We start from the raw sequence: 5,996 nt of genomic DNA, 5'->3' as shown, positions 1-5,996 counted from the left end.
TTTAGACTAGTGAGTGCCCACTGGCAAGCCAAGTGCCCCCATGAGTACCTGCGTTTTGAGTCAGTGCCTGCGCAGTGAGCCATTGCCCATGCAGTGAGCCAAGTGCCAGTATGAGTGCCCACGTGCTGAGCCAAGTGCCCATGTGAGTGCCTGCATGTAAGCCTGAGCCTACGTGGTGAGCCAGTGCCCATGCAAGTGAGTTACCTAGCAAGATGATGATGCAACAAATAGAGATGAAAGGGAGAGTCAAGGTGAAGCACAGCAGAGACCAGGAACTGAGGTGGTAAAATTGACAGGAAAACTCTCTCCACATCAGAGGTACCGAGGATTGAATTCTGGTGAATCCTAGATGAAAAAGACAAGAAGACAAAAAAAAGAGAAATAGATATAGAAAATCAGACAGCAAACAGACACAGCAAAAACAGCAGGGCAGGGGAGGGGAAGAAAAAAGTAAATTAAAAAAAGAGGAAGAGTGGAAAAGATCAGGGCTGGCTACTTGTGATTTAACAGCTTCAGTCATTCATTTCAGCAACTTATGTGATTCAACCCAGGATATTTTGATATTTACACAAATCCTAAAAAAAGTTTAAAATTAAATATAAGGCTGTGTTAGTGGTGCTGATGCAAAATATCAGAAATCTGTTAGGTTTTATAAAGGTTATTTATTTGGGGTAGAAGCTTATAGTTTCCAGGTCATAAAGTATAAGTTACTTCCCTCACCAAAGCCTGTTGCCACGTGTTGGAGCAAGATGGCTGCCGATGTTTAGAAGGGATCAGCTTTCCTCTTTCTCTTAAGGCTACATGACCCAGCTTCTTTCAATATCTCCTGTAGGCTGGGATAAGTCTCTTCTCTCTCCCAGGGCTCATTTCTCTCCAGGATCAGCTGCTGTCTTCTCTCCACAAAATCAGCTGTAGATTATCAGGCACTCTTTCTTTCTTCCCATAGCCCTCTGCTATGTCTATGAGCCATCTCTGTTCCTTTGTGTCCTTCTCCTGTGGACTCCAATATCAATATCCCAGGGCTCCAATATCAAAACTCTAACTAACTCTTCCATCTTGTCATTTTATCTTTGAGTCCCTGCTCACCAAGGAGCCTACTGACATGGCCCAATCAAAGCCTTATCATTATTTAATCAAGTAAAAGTGAAACATCTGAATCCAAGGCAGTCTATATGCCCAGATGGACAGACCAGTTCACATACATAATCTGATACCTATTTTTGGAACTCATAAGCAATATCCAACAGCTATAGAGGTTAACATCATACTTCTAGGAGCTATTTAAAATGGGCCCTATCTATTTAAAGACATGAAGGGCAATTTCAACTAAAGGCCTATAGTATTGCAGCAGAAAGTAGATAAGTTAATACTTCCTCTAGTGTTTAAATATTTTTTAAAAGGTTAGTAATATGGCCTTTAAAATTTCTTCAAAAAACTGTATATAAATATTTACTTTTTTTCTACATATAGAGAACTTGTATGTAAAGTAGAAGAAGTTCTCACTAGAAATACAGTTAAAGGTGTTAATGTTCTTTTATCACTTAGCACACAAGGCACATGAATCCACAGAAGCAATGTTAGCTCCTATTTTCAATTCAGGAAAATGTGTATCTTCAGGAAGCCCTATTAAAAATGATTATTTAGTCCTTTTCTTAAACTTCTTCTTTTCAGTGTAGGCAATAAACAGAGCATCCATCCAATACTTCTGTCCCACACTGTCAATGTTGAACCATAGTTTCTGATGAAGATCATGTAGTGAAAACCATGATGCCAAGAACCAGCATAGAAAGGGATGAAATTTAAAGAGTTGAGAGGAATATCATAACCACTCTGGCCAACATGGGTTTTTATCAAATACATGGTTATCCATGCCCAAAGAAGAATTACATGGTCACACAAAATCATGAGTCCAGTGAAAAATCCATAAGAATTAGCATTTTCAGCAGATGTGCTCCCATTCAAAATGGAGCCTCTAACTCATGATAAATTTTATGAATATACTTATACATATTCTTTTGTGGTGTAAGAGCCTATTCAGGAAATAGTGCCAAGTGTCTTCAATCACACAGCAGTTGCATTTTGTCAGAAGCAAATACCATCTTGGCATTCTTTCCCAATTTTAAGGAATACTGATACACTCTCAAATAATAGGTTCCACAAATCAAAGGCAGCTGGATAAGAAAGTGATTAAAGAAAGTGATTTAAAACATTTCCATTGGCCTTCCGATGTTCAAAATATACTTTTGAATTTTACACTTTTTCAAAAATCCAGGTTAAGAGAACAAGATTTTACACATTTTCAAAAATACAGATAAAGAGAACAAGAAATCCAGGGCCTCATAAGCTGTAATGGATCCCCATATTGTAATCTGGAACCCAGTATAATTACTCACCATATGTTTCCAAGCATAATTAAATGGTTCTTGCAGAGGATTCTCAGGGCTATATGAATTGACATATCCACAGCCAAACATTCTGAACTAAAGATGCTGACACTGAAATTTGTTGCCATTTACCAAATCTCTTTAGATAGTTTTATGGTTCTGGACATTTGCTGGAGGATTGTGGTACTAGGTGCTAGGATCTCGCCACCTGCCTCGCTTCATCCAAGTGTTTAATTTTGAGGAGGTCCCTTTCATCTATTTTTTTTTTTTCTTTTGTTGCTCTTGCTTTGGGTGTAAGGTTTAAGAACCTACCACCTGCCACAAGATCTTGAAGATGTTTCCCCTACGTTTTCTTCTAGGAGTTTTAGGGTTGTTGCTTTTTATGTTTAGGTTCTTGATTCATTTTGAGCTATTTTTTGTGTAAGCTGTGAAGCTGTGAGATCTTTCTTTTGGATATAGATATCCAGTTCTCATAGGACCGTTTGTTAAATAGACTTTTTTGGTTCGGCTGGAAGGGCTTGACAGCCTTGTCATAAATCACTTGAACATAGGTGTAAAGCTCAATTTCTGAGTTCTTTTAGTCACTCTTCTAAACAGAATTTTTTTTCTGACTTCCTTCTCAGACTGCTCATCTTAATGTATAGAAGCTCTACTAATTTTTGTGTATTAATTTTGTATCCTGTCACTTGCTGAACTTGTTTATTAGTTCTATTAGCTTTGTTGTGAATTTTTTAGTATTCTCTAGAATTTGTATCATTTTGTCTGAGAATAGTAAAAGTTTTACTTCTTCCTTTAATAATTGGGTGTCTTATTATTTCTTTTTCCTGTCTAATTGGTCTAGGTAGTACTTCTAACATAATACTGAATAAGAGTGGTGACAGTGGGCATCCTTGTCTTGTTCCTGATCTCATTGGGAATGCTTTCAGCCTTTCGCCATTGAGTATAGTTTTGGGTTTTTCATATATGTGTTTTACCATGTTGAGAAAGCTTTTATTTAATCCTCTCTTTAGGATTGCTTTCATCAAGAAAGGATTCTGTATTTTGTCATATAACTTTTTTGTGTCAATTGAGAAAATCATGTAATATTTCCTCTTCAATTTATTAATGGCGTCTGTTAAACTAATTTTTTCTTGTGCTGAATCACCCTTGCATACCTGGCATAAAACCATGTGATTATAGTGTATGATTCTTTTAATATGCTTTTGGACTTTGTAGGTATTTTGGTGAGGATTTTCTGTCTACTAGAGATATTGGTCTGCAATTTTCTTTTTTCATAGTATCTTTATCTGCTCCAGATTAGTGTGATGTTGGCTTCATAGACTGAGTTTGGTAGCATTCTTTCCTGTTCAATTATTTGGTAGAAACTGAGCAAGACTGGTATTAGATCATTTTTGAATGATTGTTAGAATTAACCTATGAAGCCATCTCATCCTTGGCTTTTCCTTTTTGGGAAGTTCTTGATGGTTGTTTCAGTTTCTTCACTTGTGATTGGTTTATTGAAGTCTTTTACTTTTTCTAGTATGAGAGGTTGTTTGTATGCATAGTAGTCCCCTAAAGGGTTGCTGATGCAAATTACCAGAAATCTGTGGCCTTTAAATATAGTATTTATTTGGGATAAAGCTATCAGGTACATGGCTATAAAAAGCCCAATTCAAGGCTGCCATTTTTTTCAAATTCCATTGTTATGGTCACAGTCCTAATGGACAGACCTTTTTTAGCATTAAAAATCAGTCCTCTGGGAAGCGGCTGTGGCTCAATCAGTTGGGCTCCATTTACCATATGGGAGGCCCTGGGGCTCACATCCCGGGGCCTTCTTGTGAAGGAGCGCCGCCTGGCCCACAAGTGCTGCAGAGAGCCACCTGGCCCACAAGCACCATGGAGACCGGTTCAGCAAGATGATGCAAATAAAAAGGGAGATAAGTGAAAAAAACACAGAAGAGGGCTCAGTAAATGGACACAGAAAGCAGACAGCAAGCAAGTCACAAGCAGGGAGGGGAAATAAAAATAAATAAAAATATAGACACAGAAGAACGCACAGCAAATGGACACAGAGCAAACAGCACACAAAAAATGTCATGGTTGGAGGATAAAGGAAAAATACAAAATTGTCCACCTAAACATATGCAACTAATTTAGGCCATATACCCACTACATCCTATAATTACACTCTACTCTTTAACACTACTATGCTACACTAGCAGACAGATTTAAAGGCATCAAGCAAACATCTTGACTCAACCCTATTTTGGAATGACTGGTCAGTAATTAAACACTACCTACACGAATAAGTGATAAAAATTATAGTGAGGATGTACTGTGCTTTAATAGCTCTTATAGACAGATCAAATTGGAGTAGGAACACAAACAGGGCATTTATACATCTTAACCAGATTAAAACCCAGAAAAACCCCTAAAAATATCTTCCACCATTCCTTTCCTGAGATCCCCTCTGTCAAACCAAAGCTAATATATGATCATTCCAAACCCTATTACTTTCCTCTATGCATTAATGTAATATATGGAAGAATCCAAATATTCAGCATTCCTAATCACCCACACTATTACTACATCCCTTCAGTCCCCTGAACACCACTAATGCTTGCTAGTACAGGTTTTTATTTTCTTTGTGGGAATACCGCATACCTAACCCTTCCTACAGCGTGGATGGGAACTTGCAATATAGTATCTATCATCCCAAAAGCCAGAATCCTAAAATCCCAAGACATGGCCTCCTATGGACAAATACCTAACCTTGGCTCTTTTCTTGAAACCTCACTTCAGCTTCAACAACTAGATGAATGGAAAAAGGGCACTTTTTAGGAAACACAGATTTAAATATCACACCCATAATAATCCAATCCTAGAAAAACCTAGGCTAGGACATACCACCTTAGCACTCTGTTCTGGTTGCAGGTATTCCAACATTAGAGTAAGCAATTTTGAATATCTCCTTCCAATTACAAATATTCTGGAATGCCACCACAAAGAGCATTAACATTCAACAATTAGAAATTAACAACCTGGCATCAGTAGTCACACAAAATAGAAGAGCATTGGATATCTTCACCACTGTCACAGGAAGCACTTGTGCAATCATAAATAAAACTTGTTTCTATATTAACAGAACAGGACAGGTAGAAGAAAATCTCAAAATTTTAAAGGAAAACATAGAAATCATTCAGAAAGCCCAAAACAAGAGCTATGGAAATCAATCATGGTTATCCTCACTTCTCTCTTACTTTTCCTCATCCCCAAATCAATCATTTTACTATTTTAAGAGCACTACTAATAGTATTACTTCTTCTTTCTGGTCTTTTCTCTTACAGCTTGTCGGGTTCATACACCAAACAGTACAGTCAACAATTCAGGAATATGTGAACAGCGTTTTCCTGCTGGTGAACAGCAGTACCAACCCCTGCGAGACCAAAAGTCAAAACCTACCAAGTATGAAGGAAGAGAACCCCTCTCCACTTCCTAACATCAGGAAGTAGCCAGACTGCACTGACACACCAAATCATCTGATCCTCTTGTCCAGCCCAACACCCTATACCCCAAGGTCCCCAGGTTGATCATCACACACACGTACACACACACACCAAAGAGAGGTTCCCT

The 5,996-nt window shown here is 38.0% G+C and overlaps 1 pseudogene; it reads right to left on the bottom strand.

Annotated features, from left to right (window-relative positions):
* Positions 1-1,636: 1,636 nt before the first annotated feature.
* Positions 1,637-2,512, bottom strand: LOC101427944 (methylsterol monooxygenase 1 pseudogene; annotated as a pseudogene).
* Positions 2,513-5,996: the final 3,484 nt, after the last annotated feature.

The sequence above is a fragment of the Dasypus novemcinctus genome, chromosome 20 (assembly GCF_030445035.2).
Source record: "Dasypus novemcinctus isolate mDasNov1 chromosome 20, mDasNov1.1.hap2, whole genome shotgun sequence".
NCBI classification, from domain to species: Eukaryota; Metazoa; Chordata; class Mammalia; order Cingulata; family Dasypodidae; genus Dasypus; species Dasypus novemcinctus.
This window is presented reverse-complemented; position numbering and strand designations above follow the sequence as displayed.